This window comes from Ruditapes philippinarum, unplaced genomic scaffold (assembly GCF_026571515.1).
Source record: "Ruditapes philippinarum isolate M1 unplaced genomic scaffold, ASM2657151v2 ctg1336_1_1_1_1, whole genome shotgun sequence".
In the NCBI taxonomy this organism is placed as follows: domain Eukaryota; kingdom Metazoa; phylum Mollusca; class Bivalvia; order Venerida; family Veneridae; genus Ruditapes; species Ruditapes philippinarum.
The window spans coordinates 1-22,839 of record NW_026858572.1 but is presented as its reverse complement, the minus strand read 5'-3'; the positions used below and the strand labels follow the sequence as shown (position 1 = coordinate 22,839).

Below are 22,839 nucleotides of genomic sequence, written 5' to 3'. Positions count from 1 at the left end.
TGATTCAAAAATAAATATTCTTTGGAATCTGATAACAGTAAAATTTTGACTTCAACAATTACAACAACAACATTTTTGCATACATGTTGTAACAATATTAGAGCTATATACATGAAATAATGCACAGTGCTTCAAGTTCAATATATAGATGTTTCAAATTGAGCCGCGTCACGACAAAACCAACATAATGGGTTTGCGACCAGCATGGATCCAGACCAGCCTGCGCATCCGCGCAGTCTGATCAGGACCCATGCTGTTCGCTATCATTTTTTCTACTTGTAATAGAGGTTGTATACTTCCTACTTGAATACTGTATAATCACCCTTAGGACATGTTGCCTGTTTTTTAAATTTGTGTTTTGACGTCTTATCTGTGATATGCAGGCTTGATAACCTCAGATCCCCTTTCAAATTTCCATTTTATTTAGTTCCGCCCATTGTTTTCTCGTTTAGGGCAAAAGCGTTCTTTTACTTGCGGACCTTACGCCTCTTTTCATGGAATGGCACTACTGTGTCACATTGAAGGTTCCATGATAACCGCCGTATGAACACATCTGCGGATGTTTCTAAATTCAAAATTTCACCATGTTCGTGTTAAATGTTGAATTCTGCTTAAGCCGGTGCTAGGGGGCGTGGAGGTAACTTGCACTTTCCAGTACCGTCCATGAACAGACTCAATCAAACCGAGTCTGCAACATTTTCAATTGTGTTGTGTTGGACCTTCTTTATGGATTCTGTTTTTCTCTATTGTGTAAGCGAACAGCATGGATCCTGATCAGACTACGCGGATGCTCAGGCTGGTCTGGATCCATGCTGGTCGCAAACCCATTGTGTTTGTTTTGTCGTGACGCGGCTCAATTTATTTCATGTATAATGTTGTAAATCTACCTATTTCAGATCGACTTAATTGTCAAATTTTCTTTAAGACTGAAAGAAGAGTGAACGAATATTCATCCATATGTCAAGGATTTAAATAAGTGCCTGAGGGTAGATGGTTTCTTGGCTATTGAAAGTGATTATTTCCTCTCATCTTATGTTTAAGAAAAGGACCCAAAAGACCATATTTCTGGTCATTTTTGCGCAGAAACCATCGTAGTGTGTTTGTTTTTTCGAAATAATTCAATTGAATTGTAATTATCAATGAATAAATGCTTGTTTTGACCACACCTTTATACGTGTCTGTTATTTTTCAAAACAAGGTTATAATATTGTTTAATTATAAATAATTCATGTTTGTCTGAAAGAACATAACTGAATTAAAGTGGAACTGTAATCATTATTAACGGATGATTGATTCAAGATTTAGTAAGTAAACATTTGTTGCTGATCCGAATCAACAGTATTATATTCTACTTTTATTGTAATGTCGTCAAATACAGAATCCGAAGCTTGCCCCTTCTCCATATCCAGAGACACATACACATAGCAGTCTACTGTATCCTTGTGACAATTAAAGTCATATTACAACTAGTATTGTTAAACATATACCATATAACCTTGTTGAATCGGCTAAAAAGTATTCTTGAAATAATATAATGATATCAGTTCTGACGCCATCTGTATGTTAGTAACGCTAAACTACTGATTATAAGATATTTAATGTGACAAATTGTTTCGCTCGCATTCAATCAAATGAAAGTACAGTACAACTTGAAAATACCTTTGTGCTATTGATTGTTTGTTAAGAAACATCTGACTTGCAGACGAAACAAATCATTAACAAAGTTATCACAAAGATATTAATAGAGTTCAAGGTTAAAGCTGTAATTTTGCTGTTTATGCGCGAGTTCATAAATTAGTCTATAAATAAAAACATTGCGCAATGATTCACTTTTGAAATCATCCGTGAAACATACATTCGTTACCTTACCACATATTCTGTGAACTCCAATGTGCAAATGTATGCAACAACTACATTCTTTTATTTCTTTAATTTAAGCGGACCGCGTCAACCGAATACAACATTTACAGTATCGTCTTTCATAAAAAGCAAGCAATTAGAAGGAACGAAAATCTTAACACTACATTAATTTTGCCCTGACAAAGCTTTTTAAATTTGTAAATGGAATAAAACTACATTACATTTTCCATACCTTGGCAATATTCAAAATAAATCTTATAAACATTTAAAATAAAGATCATGCATGGCGTTAACTAAACGCTTTTTGTTTGTTTGTTTGTTTGTTTGTTTGTTTGTTTGTTTGTACCTAAATTCACGCTCAAAGTGGAAACACCAGAAAAGCTGCAGGCTAGACGGTGTTGGGTTATCTAAAAACCCAACCAAACTGAAATAAATACGATCGTGTGTCCAATACTTGACTGACTTGATCAGAAATTTCAAACGATGATGACCTGTAGGTCAATAATATCTTTATGACATTTTATCTGTTTGTAGAATGTGTGTTATAGATTTATCTGCCCAGCTTTGAATCTTTAAAGAGATTTCTAATCAAAATACCAACCCGAGTGACCCGCAGAATGTTTTTGTGAATTCTTTAAAGGATAATTTAAAAACCTTCATAATATAGCTACTACAAAATGTATCATACGAACACCAAATTATACTGCTACAACAAATAAATATCTCATGATATACAGAGAATATTTGCTGCGATCATGTAAACCATCATTATTGTAAAACATGTCATCCTTATACAAAAGTTGTCTCTTGTTACTGAAAAAAAATCTCAATTATTTTATAAAATTGAAATGAAACTCCCTTTTATTTCAACGTGTAATCTTTTATATTTCTTAAAAAAATATCTAACCATCAACGGTAAAAAGAGAACATTTACAAGCTAAGTACCAGGATATGTTTGGGGTAGCTTTAAGAACTAAGTATTTTATTGAGGTAGATTTTACTGTGAAATAATTATGTTTATACTGCTGTGTTGGAAGATTAAATGAAATGCAGCCGCTAAATAAATCATCCTGTCTCGATTAAGTATATGATATACAAATGAGTTAATTTGACTGTATTATTAAATTGCTTTCTTCATTGCTTCATAACAATAATATCATTATAAATATAATATTTACAGAAACCCAATATAACACTTATACATAAATAGCAATAGTACCTTATATTAGGGACATACAAACACAATATTATATGGTTAATATACCAGCATTTAAGACATTTATCAAGAAAAAACATAGATGTGAAATCTCATAATTATATGGCATAAAATGAGGTAAAATTGTACATAAGAGTATTGTTTAAAAAAAACGTCTTTTTAGTTGTGTTGTTGCTGCTGCTGTTTCTAACTTAAACTAAAAGCATCAATTTTTATCACAAGAGAAGTACACATACAAATTATATGAATGCATTATGTTATTTAACTAGTGTATATTAATGATATAGATTGTACACGAATAAAAGTCATGCGCTTATAAAGCCGGTAAGTATTCCAGTTTATTCCTTGTGTACAAATACCTTAAGTATGTTATACTCTAAATATCGGATATATATACTTTCAATATTTCAAGGTCAAGTTTTAAACTGTAAGTAAAACATTTTTACTAGTTTAACAATTATAGAAAATGTGTACATTTTAACTTGGTCACAATACTGATGTAATGTATTCATGATACAGAGAAGTTTATTGCAAATAGATTGTGTAGATGTATAAATCAATGTCTACGTAAACAATACAATCTTATTCATGTGGTTATAAAGAAAATGATATCGAAATATTGAATGCCAGTTGTCTTATGTTTTGTAAAAAGAGATGCTAAACACATATGCTTTTAAGTTACTTTTTGCGTATTGGTTTAATAAAATGAGACCTGACAAATCAATAACCGTTTACATACAACTGTTGTGATACAACAAACAAACATACATTTATTCGTGTATCAACAAATCAGTTACAGTAATACCTCTACATACTGATCAAGCATCGCATTTATAAATTGTCTGATTTTATATGTACTTGAACATATGTCAATAATTTAACTGCTTATCTAGCAGAGTTTGTTAACTCGAATGGGATATACGTATTGACATACATATGCATTGATATTTGTATCACTTTTTGACCAATACTTTTATTTGCTTTTTACATTGTTATAATATAGGGGTGACTTCAAACCCTTGCCTCTCACCACTGTAGATTCGAATCCCGCCGGGGTCTTCGGGTCATTTCAAGCTACCTAGCTAAAGGAATGTCCAGGGTTCGACTCAGGTGCCTTCTTGTGCATTGAGTTCTAACGGCTTTTAACCAAGCAATTTAAATATGTATCGATACAATTTAGTTTTGAAAAAAATTGTCCAAGGAACCAACTTAAATTCGTACATCCCATTTGTTTCTCACACGTTTTTATTGATTTTATTTCAGCTATCAAATTTAAAGTCAAATGTCATACGGAGATGTGCAAAAGAAACGGGACGTGCTCATTTTGGATATAAAAATAACAAATTTTATATTAAATGGCAAGTTTCGGGAGGTATACTAAATCAGTTTTATTGCATTTCCTTGGCCAAAGTCGTCAAGTGTCACGATCTAAATGGTTTTTGGATGCAAGTGATCTGGGCGTATTTCGGACCGTAATTAGAAGGGAATCTGGATACAGGAAGGGTCACTTAAGTGCGGTTTTACAGTATAAACACGTAAGTGGTATACTTACTAGCGGATTACATACAAGTATTTGCATGCCGCTTTTCAAATATAACTTTTACATGTACATATTAATATACCAAAAGTTAGTTTTGTTTCACTACATACGTTTATATATCACATACAATTACTTGTCACATACAATAGCAACTATTATATGGTATACGTTTACTTTCTTTGAAGCAATTATGGTTATAAGCGATACGTGTCCAATGAAATTATTCAAATGCAAATAGTTACAATGATTTTGCAATTTGAAGCAATGGAATATTTACATGTATATGTATACTATATGAAAATGATTTGACATATGATTCGCGGTGTGGTCGAGGGGTTAACGCGTCGGACTAGTAATCTAATGGTAGCTGGCCGCATAGGTTCAAAACCCTTAAGGTGCAAGCCGTTGTTTCCGTGAACAAGACCATTTGCTTAGTACTGGTTGGTTCTAGGAACGGATTCGAGAGCTAATAGCTTCCTACACAATCGAACTTAAATGAATTTGTATAAACTGGAACTTATGACTACGTATAAACACATAGGCATTCAATGCAGTTATAACTTCAGTTAACATTTGCTGCATTATTACTGGAATTCTCTAATTTTCTTTTAAACATTCTGCAATCGGGTGTTTCTATTAGGAAAAACATATATGTCTATGTGTATTCATTAAAATAAGTTAAAATCTTATGAAACTGCTATATGAAATGAAGGTCAAATTGGTACTGAATTGTGGTTAATGTAACTTGTTTCATTTAACTGTAATTTACATGTGCAACATTTTCTCTGCAAGAAATTCTTCCCATTACTGTTCCTGTCGTCTGCTTTTAAACCTAAATACGAGATTACATTTTCAGACGAATCTATATCACAAATCATCGCATCTCGTTAAAGCTCGCTCACACGTCTGTATATTATGAAAAAAACTATTTCATCTCTAAGTATTAAAAGTATTTTACGACACGTGTATTCTACAACCTCACATTTGCTTAATTGGGTGATTTGTTTGGAAAAAAACATATATGAGCCGCGCCATGACAAAACCAACATAATGGGTTTGCGACCAGCATGGATCCAGACCAGCCTGTGCCTGATCAGGATCCATGCTGTTCGCTTACAAACCCTATTACAAGTAGAGAAACAGATAGCGAACAACATGGATCCTGATCAGACTGCGCAGGCTGGTCTGGATCCATGCTGGTCGCAAACCCATTATGTTGGTTTTGTCATGACATGGCTCATATGTCTATGTGTATACATATTAAAACATGTTAAAACAAGTAGAAATTTTGATGCTAAAGCATCAAGTCGCCGGATAGAAAAATGATTCTTTTATCATAAATATAAGAAAATATAAGTTTAATGATTCAAGCATAAAAATAAGAGGAACAATGAGTTGAGTAATGTTTGCCACTGAGGCTTGTAAGGCAAGTGCTATGCTGGTAATTATTCTTATAATTATACTTTATACATATACTGTTGTACCATACATTGAAATCCGTATAGGTTACTAGTTCAGATTCAGATAATTACCGACAAATAATTACCGATCATCGAATATTTGCAAAGTGACTATGAAAATATATATGTTTAATTATTACATGAAACAATACAATTTTACTGTAAAAGTGTTGTACATCATTATTATGTGCTATAGAAAAAATATATAATTTAGTTGAAATCAATATACACGTATTCCAATCGTTACATACGATATCTAAAATTAACGTTTAATTGCCTTTCAGTGCGATAAACTATCAACACAAAGATAGTTTATTATTTTTTTCTATGTATCTAATACGATTCCGGCCCCCTAGCTGACGTCATACCGTTTTGGAAACCTGCGTGACGGAAACCGACGGAATATACCGAAATCAACGATTACCATTATATATTTCAATAATGTGCCTCTTAAGCATAACATTATTTTGCGATGTTCAACCTAAACTAAACAATTGAACTTTCTTGTCGAATGTTTGACAGAAAGGGCAAAGTTAAACCCTTTACCAAGAAGAAAGGAAAAGGTTTTGAAAATGTATTTTTAAAGTAAACAGGTTTCTCTTATGATATAAAGTATGAACCTGATTAATGAAAAATAACTTATGTAATTATCTGTACAAAATTACAATGATTTACATCTTATCAGTTACCACCATTAACAAATTACCTGTCTTATCAGCAATCTGTTACTATTAATAGATTTTATAACGATATACAACATATATAAACGTATACATATGTAGTCACGTGACTCTTACGAAAGACCAGGGAGCATTTGTTTATAATTAGATAAAATAATGTAATATAAAAGGTCTCATAAAAATAAACAACCAAATAATTCTAAAGAGTCATTTCAAATATCATTCATGATTTATTTATTATAAAATAGCAATGCTTAACACATAGAAAAAAGTAATAGTATCTCTAATATTCAATGACTGATCCTTGGGGAAACGTTATTGATTCATTTTATGAAAATTGTAATGTTGCTTTTTAAGACGTCAATATGTGCATATTTCATTCCACTGAGCAAAGTTATCATATGTTTGATTTTTGTGATTACTGAAAAATAATTGTTGTCTTTAATTGTTCAATGATTGATATTCTTTTATTTTTAGATTTTAAGGGCTTCTCCTACCATAGGTATAATATTAAACTATTACAAATATAGTCGCCGGTTTCTACCGGCGACTAATCATATCAACCTTGATTTGTCATTGATATCATCAACAGCTGTGTGCATTTTAATTATGTAAAATTTAATTATGTAAACCATTCATTGCTGCAATGAAACTCCTAGACAAACACCCTTCTTAAATTACGTTTCTTTTGATTTCCTGTCATAACCATTGCACAACTGATTTACGTTCATTATTGCTGTAAATTTAGCAAACATTTTGTGACCTCAACTGCGAAACTGTGCTACATTTCTGCACTTTAAATATATAAACTTTATAACATGCAGTAAAGATAGGTATTTATTGGCATGATATAGAGAGTTCATTCATCTTTGTTTGTTTATTTATTTACTGAGTGTGACGCAGTACTACAAATGTGTGTAGTAATATGTTTACAGTATTTCAGTATTTCGTAAATCAATATCCTTAAGCGATGCCAGAAGTCAAAAGTAAAAAAGAAACAACAACAACAAAACAATGACATAAAACGTTACTCAAAAGTGGCCCCCAATTGACTTCCATAATTTTTATAACGCATCATATATTAGTCATGTCGACCATGAATATAATTCCAACTTTACCAATTACTCACAGTATTGCTGGAACAACAATATGTATCAAACGGTGTAATATAAAATATGTAAATAGCCTGGTGATTATCTTGTTATTTGCTGCTTCTGCTGCTGCTGCTGCTGCTGTTGTTGTTGTTGTTGTTGTTGTTGTTGTTGTTGTTGTTGTTGTTGTTGTTGTTGTTTTGGTACTGCGAATGTTACATCATACAAACAGCTAGATCTCGATCACTATATGTATTTCATCATCACGGCTAATTATATAGTTCAAAATGATAATTTTCTTTCGCATAATCCTTCAATAAAGTACTTTTCGTAAGAAGTTCAACAACATTTTGAATTTACATATTAACCAAGATTTGTTATATAATGAAGGCATTTTTGACTAAGAGAAATCTTTTGATCTGTTTTTTATCGTGTAATCACGACCGTAATTAAATCTTCCTTTGAACTATTGTACTGCTGGAGTAGATTCGAGTGATGGTAATGCTATAAATGTTATAATGCTGCAGCACTAAAGCATGATTGATCATGTCTGTTGTTGAACAATTGCCCAACTGATGAGATAAACTTCATCTCAAGGTTATCATACAACCAAAGTTTACCAGTCCATTCACCTCAAGGTTATCACACACCCGGTTATCAAAATGAAAGTAATGAGGAAATTACACTGGCCATAGCTTTCGTCAATCACAGCGGAGTATTCGTCGCAGAAGCGGTGGATAAAAAATTGCCGTTTGCTGTTGTTGGTAAGTTTTTAACAGAATTTAATTTTGCTTTATGTTTTAATGTTTAGTGAGACTGGAGCCCATATATGTGCTCTTTGAACTTATTACACGCACACCATGTTATTCATTGCCATTTAAGCAAAAACGACGAGGGGACGCCACTTTTACCGAATATTGGATAAAACGCATACAAATGGTGCAAAACGACACCAGCATCACATCGTAACAAAGCAACCATATTTTGGAACTTTTGGAAATTGTTATTGCCTGTTTATAAAAGAACTGACAAAAAATATTACAACACAGACGGCGGTTGATTCGATTGCAACGCAGTGCATTGCATAAATGGCAATACAGTATAAATTGCATGGTGTTCGTATAATAAGTTGGAAGAGTACATATGCGGGCTCAAGTGTCACTGAGTGTTTCCCGTAAAACGTTAAATATAAAATAAAATTCAGTCAAAAACTTATACCGACAACAGCAAATGCCCAATTTTTATCCACCCCTTTTGCGATGAATACTATAATAGTGAGGCTGCAAAAGATTGGAGACAAAAAACTGTGTATCGTATGAAAAACTGCATCTACAGAAACCTGATCCTTCTACATTAGAGCCATTAGATATGAATACAGAGGGATGACAAAACTCTCAACTCAGTGGACGTGTTAATTGGAGATATAAAATAATAGTGATTTACTAGCTGATTAGCCTTAAGGCATAAGTTAATAGTGATTTACTAGCTGATTAGCCCTTAGGCACAAAACTCCAATATCAAAATCGAAATAACAGGCTACAAATATTAATATTAAGATATAATATCGTCAGTTTAGTGTGTAATACACTTAATGATAAATGAATTATGAAACATTTCTTAAAAGAAAATATTTTTTTATAAATTTTGCGTCCTAAATTATTAACAAGATTAACAAGACCAGATTCAAAGATGAACAAGTCAATTTAAGATAGTTGGTATGTTAAGGGTTTTAATTAACAAGTTATCCGGTTCGGTCTGCAAATACCTTAACTGAAATATTTTTTCCTGGATGACTCGTGTTACAATTATATAAATAGCTCTATCATAATTGTGTCGGATATTACAAAGGTTGTCTGGCGAATACTAGCCTATATTTCAATGACCTGTCGAGCGTACAAATAACTAAAATACTACTTAAAAAAGATATTACCATTGCATTATAACATTACAATTTTAAGAATTTTGATGTATTTTGCCGAAGATAAAATATATAGATCTGTTTTTTTGTTTGTTTGTTGTTGTTTTTTTTCAACGATATACAATAAAATTATGTAATTTATTTTTAATACAACACGAAAAAGAGTAAAAGCTGAGGTAAATCATGCATGCAAATCGTAAAATGATATTTTTTTAATCAAAAAATGTGATATTGTCAATGTTTAAAGTAACTACCCTTTTTTGAAATTCATACAAAAATGAACCTACATTTATGAACTGACTGAGTTTGGTTGAGAGAAATCTTCCTTTGATAAATCGATGAGAAAATACATGTAATTTACTTAAAGTCTATTAAACGCGTGTTACATTCTGTATTGTATTTTTAATTATTATTCCATAGCCATATCTTTTGGTTTTAAAGTGGCTTTTAATGTTCCAAATACGAATTTAAGGTGAGGGGTCAAGTTAATTTAATCCTTGTTATAATATTTGTAAACGAAGCATAACATTGACTACTGTTTGATCCGCCATAGTAGTTTAACCATCTATTGCATTTTTTCCATGAGTTAAATTTAAGTGATTTGGTAATAGTTTGTATTGAAGTGACAAAATTATTTTTGTATTCATTTTTCTACTTTCATGACAAATCATTGTACATCCAGCAGTCGTTTAGTCATTTAATATAATATAATATGTTTAAAATATCATATAGCAGTTTTTCCTCCCCTTTTTCTTGAAGAGAAAAATTATACTCATTATTAAGGCATATTGTCAGGAATGTGCCTTAAAACAGTTGTTTTCATTTTCAGTTTCTATTTGTAAAATAAGTAAACAGATAATTATTCAACTATCATCATGCCTTCGGTTTCTGCCAGGAAAGTATATATGATTTCTAAAATAAAATTTGCTGCTAAAACAAAGAAATTCAGACCATAACCAACACTTATCACAAAACACAAGTTCATGTCACTTTTTTATTACTTCCTTTTCTATAATTGCTATAATACAAATTATAGCATGTAAATTTAATTATCCAAGACAATTTTGAGTAATTTATACAGAGTCATTGTTGACAAAAAAGGATAAAACAATCTTATCTTGTTTGTTCTACAACTATCACTGAAAACATTTTTGTGATAAATTAGTATCATGAATGAAATATGTGAGGGTAAAAATAAGTTATTAAAACTCAAACATATAACAAGATATCAAGATATGTTTATATACAGTCAAAAATTATTAGACTTTGCATTCAGTATAGTTTTTTTGTTGTTGTTTTTTGTTGTTGTTTTTTTTTGTATGTTATAAATAAAAAATTTAAAAACAACATATTATTTCGGGTTATTATGATCTTACAAGTATAGTAATGCAGTGTTTCTTATTTTATCTGCATGTCCAGGATATAAATAATCTATAATGTAGTTTTGATTTACAAGATCTGTTCATGATTTTCATTTAATAAGATTTTGTTCCGCATGCTCGTTGGTTTTTTATATTGTTTTTTTTCTTTTATTTATTGTTCCGCATGTTTGTCATTGACTTGCATTAATTATATCATTTTCTTCCTTATCTTCCTTTATGCTTTTAAATGGTTATTTAATGATAGGTCACTGTTGATGCTTTGTGTGGTGGTGTAAAACAAACAGTTATTTTAGTACGAACATTTGGTATATACATCTTAAAACATAATCATAAATAGGGAATTTATGCGAATAATATAATATTAGTGATAGTGATGCGATTTTTATGCGTTTTAGACTACGCATACTAAAGAATCGATATTTTGCCACGTAGTTTATAAAACGGGTATACTTTACTCGTTTCAGTCATTGCGCGCAAACAACACCTTAAGGAAGATATCTTTTTTAAAAGCGGATAAAATTTTGGATATCAAGTTTTGAATTGTAAGTTTAACTTTTAAAGATATTCTTTATTTCTCACTGTTAATTATGCAGATATTTCAATATTCTATTTATATCGTAATGAAATGAAACAGTGCAAATGGAGTAACATATTCAATAATCTTATTGAACGTATACTTTGCCGTTAAACGTCTTAATCGAACACATGTTTCCATAAGCTGTTTAGAATAATAAAGAATGAATGTGTCATGTACATTTATTGTCTGTTCCGTTTATTTGCAATGCATAAGTCAATGTAGCTAGACGAAAATATTTGTTTATAAATCCGACAACCTACTATAGTGAAGTTACATACTTTACACTCATTATTAATCTGTATATCTATCCAATGTACAACACATTTAAACATCGTCACTAATGTATGAATTTATGAAAATACTATAGGTTAGAAATTTTTACTGAAGATACTATCTTTTAACGTTATATTATATTTGTTTAATATATCAAATATCGGAATGAATTAATTTATACTTGGTTTAGTTTCAATAGAACATCAATGGAACAGCTTGGCAAGCATTAAAATATGTGCTTTAAAGATAGTTAAATATATATAAATTCAAAAATAAGCTGTTGCAATAAGATCACAACTAAATTTGGGTAGAATGATACCGTTTGTTTTTTTTTCTAAATTTACAGTAGATTGTAAAACTTGAAATATTTTCATAAATACCTAAACTAATATACATTTGTATATGTAAAAACATTATGGCTTTTTATTAGTCATTTTAAAATTCACTGGTTTTTATGTCCACTGTTTATCATAAAAATGTGTATGTATATACTTATGATAATTTATGCTGCAAGTTTTTGTGAAGTTTCTTTATGTACGATTTAAAATTAAATTATCAGTTACCCGACCTTTTAACTCTTAACATGTTAAATAATGCTATCTCAAATCTTCAGTTTTAAGTCTTACATAATGATTTACTGATTTAAACAATTAAATGCATAGTGCATATAACAAGGACATTATGCAATTGATAGCTTTTACAATTCCTCCTTTTCAAAGCATTCGTTTCTCTGCTAATAACAGTATGTCTAATAAATGCTATGTGATCAAGCGAAAAACAAAGTGATTGTGTCATGAAGCCATGTCTGTACATTTTTCTCTGTCTTTTTGTGAAACATTGCCAACTATTCTTTATATCAATTCTGATAACTATTATACCTAGACATATATGTTTATATAACATAAATATTCTGATTATCAAACTCTATTTTGAGATATTAAAATGTAATGTAATGCAAAAACTAACACTCTTTAATTATATCTAAAAGGGTGATGCATTAAGGAGATAATTTCATTCTTGTTGAAGTTGTATTGTACACAATCAGTTTAAATTGAAAATACAAGAACAAAAAGTGAGCAGGTAGCTCATGAATCAATCATACACATTATTGTAATTTGAGCCGCGTCACGACAAAACCAACATAGTGCGTTTGCGACCAGCATGGATACAGACCAGCCTGCGCATCCGCGCAGTCTGATCAGGATCCATGCTGTTCGCTTACATAATCTACAACAAGTAGAGAAACTGATAGGGAACAGCATGGATCCTGATCAGACTGCGCGGATGCGCAGGCTGGTCTGGATCCATGCTGGTCGCAAACCCATTATGTTGGTTTTGTCGTGTCGCGGCTCATTTGGTGATAGACCAAGTTCATTAATATATGAATAAAGTACACATGAGTATGCATATGCTGAGTAGTGTTTATAAATAAATATTCCCTTAAATATTTATTTCTAAGTAGTAAAGATAATGAAATAATGTGTTTGTTATGTTTCTATATTTTACCTTATTTACAAAGGCATGAATGACATTCTACTCTGTCTTCTATAAATTTTATACAGGTATACCTGGTCTGTATATAAATAAGCCATTCTAGAAATGTGTATACCTTTTTTTAATGAGATTATGCAAGCAGATAGACAATGAGATAGTCATTTGTAAAATGGTAGACATTTACGAGGAGTAATGTTCAAATAGTAATAGGACTGCAGCTCTACTGTGACCATTTTTTTAATTTACGTACACGATTTTACAAGAGACAAATATAGGAACATGTCCTCTATATACATTGAAAATATCAATACAGTATGTTCACAAATAATTTTGTGAAAATTTTCAATGACAAGTATTAATGTATGGCATCAAAATATGAGATGAAATTCATATATCTCAACCTGCTAAAGACAAAAAGGCAGGGTGTTCCATTCTCCCCAGCACTTTCGCTTTTCTAAACAATACATGTTTTGGATGATAGTCAAAAACAATGGAGTCTGAAATATTTTGCAAGTATTCATAATATATATATATATATATATATACACAGGTAGTCAGTCATATGACACTAAATATTATATTGATATATCTAGTTTACTCTTAAACCTCATGGTTGCAACTGCTCTTACCTTTACGACGATCAGACTGTTCGCTATACAGCCCGTGCATATTATTTGATTACTTTCCCTTAAATGATTAATGGTTTAATCCATAATAAAAGACTGACATTTCCATTTAAAATAGTAAGGGTGGAAAGGGTGCGCAAATTTCATGATCATTCCCAGAATAATATTTGTTATTGTGCAAAATTACAACAAAATGAAAAGCGCTTTAAACTTTAACGCTTTTCACTAAAACTGGGCTAAAAATCGCGAAAAATGTCGATATTTCAATTTGAGTATACTCGTAATCCTTTATTATCCTTTGCCGATTTTTCCAATTTAAGTGCCCGCCTTGAGCTATGTCAGAATTTCAAATTTTATAGTTTTAGGTGTTTTAAGCAGTTTTTTTTTTTCAGTGACACCCATTAAAGTGTTAAAGTATCAAATTAGTTTCCTATTTTATCAACAATATAAAACTACTTGCAATTAAATCTTAGAAGAAGACGAAATGAAAATTTGTCTTTAAAGTACACTATTTCATATCTTTATAATAATATGAAAGAATTTTTTTTTCCTTTTTAGAGGTTCCCTCTCATCATAGATCATATTTTATTTCCTTAATGCCGGAATAATTATTCTACAATGGTTTTTATTACGATTATAGTAAACAAAATTGACAAAATATTCAAAAGAATCATATTTAGTATACAAACTTATACAATTTCTATATCTAAAGGGTCTCCACTTTATGAATGTGAAATACTTTTCTGACGAAATACAGTTCATTTTGCTTGGATAATTAGTAAAAATTCAAGGAAGAATGTAACTGTATTTTGACATTCTACTTATATATGACTATTGAATTCTACTAAAACGTATTTTACTCAGCGCTTTCACGTCTTGCAATATCCAAGTCTAGAAAACACCATTCCTATAAAAAGAAAAAAAATCAGATTCAGATGCCATTATACTATTTTACCACACGAATGTGGTAATTGATAAATACAATTTCGAATATCAAATGTTCCTTATGGTTTAAGATATAAAATTTGTCAATGACAGAACTCAAATTTCAAAAAGACATACTATTCTTACATTAAGTAATACAGGTGTTTTGTACTGAATTTATTTAACTACAAACTGGAACTATTTATCTATAACACGTTAAGCACAACAAAAACGTGACGCTTTTTACTGTTAACTAATTAATTTCATAAATGTGTGTAATGGATCTGTCTTGCTTTGAGTCTACAAAAAAAATTAAGGGATTCGAGTATCATAAAACATAAAACTTAAGCTTCCAACAGAATAGAGCCTGGTCAGACTACACGAAATGTGCAGGCGGGCCTACCTTTATACTTGCCGCAAAGAATAATCAATTTTGGTTTGAGCTCGTAACGTGCATATATGCAACATGTCCAACATGTTCTTTTTACCATATGATCATGACAGAAGCAAACCACATAAAATCACGTTGGTAATTGTTTACTGATTCATATTTCTATAAAGGTTAGCACAATGAGCGGGGATGCAGGAAACGAAAGTGACGTAGTAGGTCGGGTAGATAGAATTCGGAGTTTATTTGAGGAGAGAATCCTTGGAGATAGTGTAACCATAAGAAACACAGAGGAGGGAGATGACAAGATGGATGTTGGTAAGGAACATTTGTAGACAGTTTTATTCGTGTTAGAAATGCTGTATACTTTTTTCCGTATCTTATACATCTTGATGACATTTTTACAAAATTAGATTTAATAAATCGCTTTTAAATGCCTCTTCGATTCTCTTTAAATCAAAGAATGTATTTGAATGCTATATATTTGCGAATGTTACAAATTGGAATGTTTTCAAAACCAAAATTCTTTTCAACTAAATACACATATTGCTGACAACACCGTCAAAGATTCTAATAAATATATAAATGCATTTATAACGCTATTGGGATATTTTATGTTTGTTGTTTGTGTTCTCTATATTATCATTTGACTTTGTTTCCTTTTTTAGCTCGACTTATCGAATATGAGAGTTATTGTAGTCGCCCAGGCGTCGGCGTCCGCGTCTGCGTTGGTGAAAGTTTTTTGTAAAATCAAATATCTCAATTATTGCATGAATTATTCAATTGAAACTTACAATACTTATTTATAGTAACAATGTACATCCGATTCACAAGTTGGATAACTCTGCTTACAAAATTTACAGAATTATGCCCCTTTTTGACATAGAATTTTGTGTTAAAGTTTTTTTGTAAAGTCAAATATCTCAATTATTGCTTGAGATATTCAATTGAAATTTACAATACTTTTTTATAGTAACAATATACATCAGTTTGCAAAGTTGCATAACTGCCTGCAATATTTGCAGAATAATTTGTCCCTTTTAAACTAAGAATTCTGATTAAAGATTACAGGTCTTGAAAGATATTTACTTGAAACTTTGCCCATGTACTTAGGGTCTTAATTGAAGGTCACATCTCAAGATTCATTACTCTGCAATATATTTTGACTGAATTATGCTCCCTTTTTGTACTCAGAAAATCTCCTTTTCTTAGTTAAGTTTAAGATGCAAGTTTTGCATATCTCTGAAACTATTAAAGATACAAACTTGAAACTTCATATATTGTGGTCATAATTTATGATCACTGAACAGCACTCATATCTGTGTGATGTATTTAGGCTGATTTATATCCCCCTTTTTTATCTAATCTCTTGGTTAATGTTTACATGTAATTTTTACATATCTCAATAACTATCAGAAATTTTGATTTGAAACTTCACATATGCATGAAGGGTCATAATTGTATGTCACTGACCAAGTTCCATAACTCTGTCTTGTATTTAGGCTGATTTATCTCCCTTTTGCTTCTTAGTCTCTTGGTTAATGTTTACATGCAAGTTTTACATAATTATCTCAATAATTATTAAAAATATTTATTTAAAACATCACATATGCATTGAGGCTCATAATTGTAGATCACTAACCTAGATCCATAATTCTATCTTGCATTTAGGCTGATTTTTCTACCCTTTTTCAACTTAGAAATTCATGGTAAAGTTTTGCTTGTAAGCTGTTATCTCCATAACTACTGAAGGGTTTGTGCCTATTTTGGGACAATCTTATTCATTCATGATAATAAAGCAGTGATTTACTTGATAAAACATCTTAATAACAAGCCTTTGTACCTTTTTGGTCAGTTTTATGTATTCGAAGGTAAGCATTGTTATACTTAATTAAACACCCTTGTGACAACTTTTTAGAATAGTTGAGCCTTACTGTCCTCCGACAGTTCTTGTTAAAAGCACCAGTCAACTATTTCAAAGCTCTCATTATGAAATGAATGTTGGTTCTTGTTTTTTGAATATTTTTTTCCATGTGATTTCTTCTTTAGATGAGAGTTTAAATTTGTCGGTTATTATTATTAGGGAAATTATGTATTTTCTCTATTATTTTATCGGTTTCAGAATCTAGTACTTCACCAGAGTTTACAGTTACAAAGGTCGATCTTAACACCAAAGCAAATGTGATGACTCACCATACTAACGAATTTGATATTACTGACCGCTTAGTTTATGATACTACAGAACAACTTGTTGTCAGACGTGGACAGTCCTTTGATATGAAGATACGGTTCAAAAGGCCATATGATCAAACTAAAGATTTTGTTAAAGTTATTTTTGAATTCGGTAAGACAAAGTTTACGGTATTTTAAGAACTGCTACTGTTTATATGTTGATTTTACTTCCTTGGTAATTCTCAAAGACTATAGAAAGTCTAATGTTTGGCGTGGTAGGTTGGAATCGTACCGGGGACATTGAAAACTCTTTAAATGGAGAGATGCCTCAGAAGCAATAAAAAACAACACAATAACATGAAAATAACAGACACTGTTTGATTGATCTCTGTTCATGATAATGGAAAAGAGAATCATCCCTAACGCCCCCCCCCCCTTCCCTCTCCTGGCACAAGCTTAAAGTGGCATCAATCAAGAGCGTTACCAAGTTAGCTTACTGAAGTTCAATGGTTCTACTCAGTTATCAGATTGTGCCTTAGAATAGTGCACGGAGGGACATCTGAAGTTATCACCCAAAAGTAAAGCTATAAAGTTGATATGTAACCTCAATAATATTTTATAAAAATCAAACTAAAATAAAATAAGGGAAAATGTATTTGTCTCAATGTTAGATATCATATCTTTGATTTTATTACGTAACCTTTTCGCGTTCTAGGGCCTAGACCATTGCCCTCGAAAGGAAGTCGTATAGAATTATTACTAACTGACGCGGACCTTCCAAAGAATGAATGGAAAACTGTCATCACGTCAAAGGAAGGCAACTGGCTTGGTCTGTCAGTAACACCTCCGCCAACTTGTGCTGTTGCTAAATGGTCCATGAAAGTTGATATCATTACTAAGGAGGAAATTGAGAGATACATTCACAAAGATCCTGTGTACATACTTTTTAATCCTTGGTGCAAAGGTTAGTTTTACATTTTATCCCGGCTTCATTAAATTATAAACTTAATGGAAATGCCAATGCTTAAAAAGACCATGATTGAGTAATCTATTGAATTTGATTTGGTAAGTGTGTCTGCCTGGCAATTGTGGTTACCGAAGTAAAAGTCAAATCTAAACTTCAAAAAACGTATGTATTTTCATAATCATGACTATTGCTTTTTTTATCATACCGCTTTGCAAAACAGAAATTAATAACTCTTTAAACACTCTTCAAATGTTTCAAAATAATGATAGCGGATGATAAATCGTCGAATATGACATTTTATTAATTCACAACCTAATACCAAATTATTTTTTTTCTTAGAGGACGCAAGTGTAATGGAATAGTGAGCTTTTTAAAAGAATATGTATTGGAATGAAGATGGTGAAATATATGTTGGCTCATACAGGAGTATTATGCCTAGAAAATGGTTATTTGGACAGGTAAGAAATTTAAGCCAAAATCTAAATGGTCTTTAAACATTCTCTCACGTAATGCAATAATATAATTCCAACATAACTCGCAAGGACATTGGTTTTACAAAAGATCTGATAAACCTTACACCAGAGCCATTGCTATTGCAATTAACTGTTGCATTTGCTATAACCATTTGAAAATAAGCAGAAGTATTGGCTAACTTTTTGAACATGTATAAAATTATACATGTCTACATATTCTTAAACAGTTCGAAATTCATTACAAGCAAGAAAAATGGAAATATAACATTATTAGTTTTATGGTAGTGAATAAACTTCAGCTTGAACGAATATACCGTTTCTACACTTTTGTCTATAAGCGGGAAAATCAAATCATAACGCACATTTTTTCCCTTTTTGGCGACTCAAAGGGGTCAAAACTAAATAATGATTTCAGTGTACTATTAAAGTTATTATTCTAACGTAATTGTGTGTATGATATTTAACGGAAATGATTTCTTGTTTTTTAAGATTGACGTCATTTTCTGTTTTTTTGTAAAACATTTTTTACAAAATAAACTGATTTGAATAATGAAAAACTGTGCATGGCAGCATGCAGTGAATGGGTTTCTATGTTTACAGATAAACAATGTTGACTACCTATTTTGTCTTACTACGTCATCTGCAATGTTGTGTCAGTTGATAAGTGGAAGCGTAAAGTAAAGTAAATACGTGTTTTGCAGAAATATTCCACGAACTTACCATTCAACCCACATGTATTCTTGAATCTCAAATATAATGTTATTTAAAATGCTTCCATACTTTATATTTTAGTTCACAGGAAAGGTTCTCGAATGTGCGATGTACCTTTTAGACGAGAAATCAAGAGTAAAGGATATTTACAGAGGGGATCCAATTAAAGTTTCAAGAGCAATATCTAGCTTTGTAATGTTAATCATTTCTTAAAAATATTTAGATATTTATATGGAATATGTATAAACGTTTGATAGTTTTTTCAAAAGATTATATGATTGATTACATATGTCAGGAACTCATATAACTGTGTATGACAAACATGAAGATGATTTTTCAAACTTTGCTGATAAGCTTGCAAAACAAACGAATATTCATTTAAAAAGTGTAAACTGTTTCACATTTGAAAAAAAAACTTTCTTGATAGCTAAATATAATAAAATGCTTTTTTGTATTGATCAATGTAATGTTCATAACATTACTACATTTCTTAAAAGAATTTTGATGGTATCTTTCAAGAACGTTAAACCGTATTGTAAATAATTGCAAATGCTAAATGAAAAATATAGTTGTAAAAGGAATATATTATTTGACACTTAACAAAGAAATGAGTGGATACATTTCAATAGGTCAATAGCAGTGATAACTATGGAGTACTAACGGGAAAATGGGCGGACAAAGAAGAAGGACTAACAAAAACCTGGAAAGGTGCCTTGGTCTTGGACCGGGAAGTGTCGCCATCTTGCAAGATCTATTTTTGAACAAAAGCAGCCAGTAAAGTACGGACAGTGTTGGGTTTTCCTTTTTTTCGTCAGGGGTTAGTTACAACAGGTAAGAAAACTTACATGTGGTACATTGTACTTGATTAATCATATTCTGGAGTTTTACTTTTTTATAATTAAGCAAGGAAAGGATTTGTAGAGTTATGCATTGAAAATTTGAGTACTAAAACGAAAATGCAATTTTATGCCGATTATACATACACAATAAAACTGTAAGAAGGAATTTTACTCATATATTTAAGTATGTAGAGCTCTTGGGATACCCGGCAAGAAAGTGTAACCAACTTTGCATCGGCCCATGATACAGATTGGAAGTGTATCCATAGATACCTATTACGACAAGAATTATAAAAGAAATCAAGGCATCTAAGCGGGGATTCTGTTTGGTATGAGCATGTTCAAGAAAACATTCAGTACAATTTTATATCTGTATTTAGTTTTTAAAAATGTCTATTTATTCCATTCTTATCATATTGGCACTCTCACAATTGCGTTAGGTTAATTAAGTATTGATTCAGTTATCGTTTAACTTACTTTCTTATTTGTTCAAACTGTCATTTTACAAACGAAGCTTCATGTACACTTTAGTTTTAACACATATTGGTCACTTTAGCTATTTTGTTTAAAAAAAATCTTGGTCAACAATACAGAGTATTAGTAAAAGCTTGATTGATAGTGTTCTTTACACCAAAAAGGTTTCGGTAGCAAGCCCGAAACGCAGCAATGATATTTATCATGTTGTCTTGGAGATCGTTTATCACTAATCTTTCATTCGATCATTTGTAAACAAATGTATAAACCATGTTATTTTAGTAAGATCAAAAAATAAACAATTTGCTCAAATTATGATATATATGTTGTATTGCACTGACATTCCCATAGTTGATAAATTAAACATGTTTATAATCGTTATGTTATAGTCTTTGGTCATAGCTAAACATTTCTGCTTTATTGTCACCATGAAGTCGTTATTATTTTTCATGTGAAGGAACTTCCACGTTTGGACAATGATGCCTGGATGCGTAGGCCAGATTTGAAAGGTGATAATTATGACGGATGGCAAGCTATTGACGCCACTCCACAAGAAAGAAGTGAGAGTAAGTAAAACTATATTCTATAACCCCATGTAGTCGATCTAATATTGTCATTATAAATTTAAAGTCATTGTTCTAGGATTTAAAGTATGCTTGAAATGATTCGTGAACTGGTTCTAGTTCCTTATCTGTTTACATTGGCGGGCGGGGGTCACGTTCAGTTATTTATTGTTATAATGAAATAGAATCATAATTGTGGAAGACTTTTTTTTCAAGAAATACTTTTTCGCAATCATTATCTCTCCAAAAGAAAAAAAGAAAGTGGGTTGTCAGGTCATCTTAATTCTGCGATTTGATTGTTTGCTTAAAGCAAGATATCTTTAAATGTGCATGAGTATAGTATGTTTTCATATTTTTTATATTGACTATTTTCAGTGAGGTTTCAAATGGGACCTATGTCCGTGAAGGCAATTAAACAAGGCGATTTACATTGCCACAGTATGATGGTCCCCTTTTCATTTTCTGAGGTTAATGCCGACCGATTGACATGGGTGCCGGACGAAGATGGGAAATATGCAATTATCAAACATACAGACAGAAAGGCACGCATTATAAACTATCTTATGTTTTAATACTTTTGAATTTCGGCACTAACCATCAATATTACTATATTAGAATAGTACTAACGGGTTATGTTACTCGTTTTTTTACTGTTTTGTATTAGTTTTTCTTATTTTTGTTTGGTTTAAAGCAATGCCAATGCATTTAAAGGACATGTGGCAATTTTTTCTGCTTTATATAGTTTGCGAGCATTATGTAGGTAACAAGGTGCCATTCCGAAGGCTATTTTGATTACTTTTAATATTAAAAACTTCAAATTCTCAGACAAGATTTTATGACTTTATTCTTTAATGGTTTTTTTTTTAATGAATGATTAAATTTACTTTTTGTGTCTCCTATAAATATAACATTTTGATAAAAAATACATGAATATATTTTTTTCGTATGGAATTTTAAATGCAAACAATAAATATTGTTTTAGCATCGGAAAGAATATCAGCCACAAAGAAACCGATCGGTCAAAAAGCCGGATATTAGAAGAAAGGATTTTGGGATACTCCGTTTAGGGAAGACATTACGAATCAGTACAAATTCGACGAAAAGTATGTTTGGTGTCATTTTTTCTTTCGAATAAGACAGAAGATTTTGCTTAAGGTCAGCTTCCCGTACCTAGTGTTTTAAAACATTGACACATACATTTTTTGCTGCTT

At 31.1% G+C, this 22,839-nt stretch overlaps 1 pseudogene; it reads left to right on the top strand.

Moving 5' to 3' along the window:
- The first annotated feature begins 3,412 nt into the window (after nt 1-3,412).
- LOC132753617 (hemocyte protein-glutamine gamma-glutamyltransferase-like) lies at nt 3,413-22,731 on the top strand (annotated as a pseudogene).
- Nucleotides 22,732-22,839: the final 108 nt, after the last annotated feature.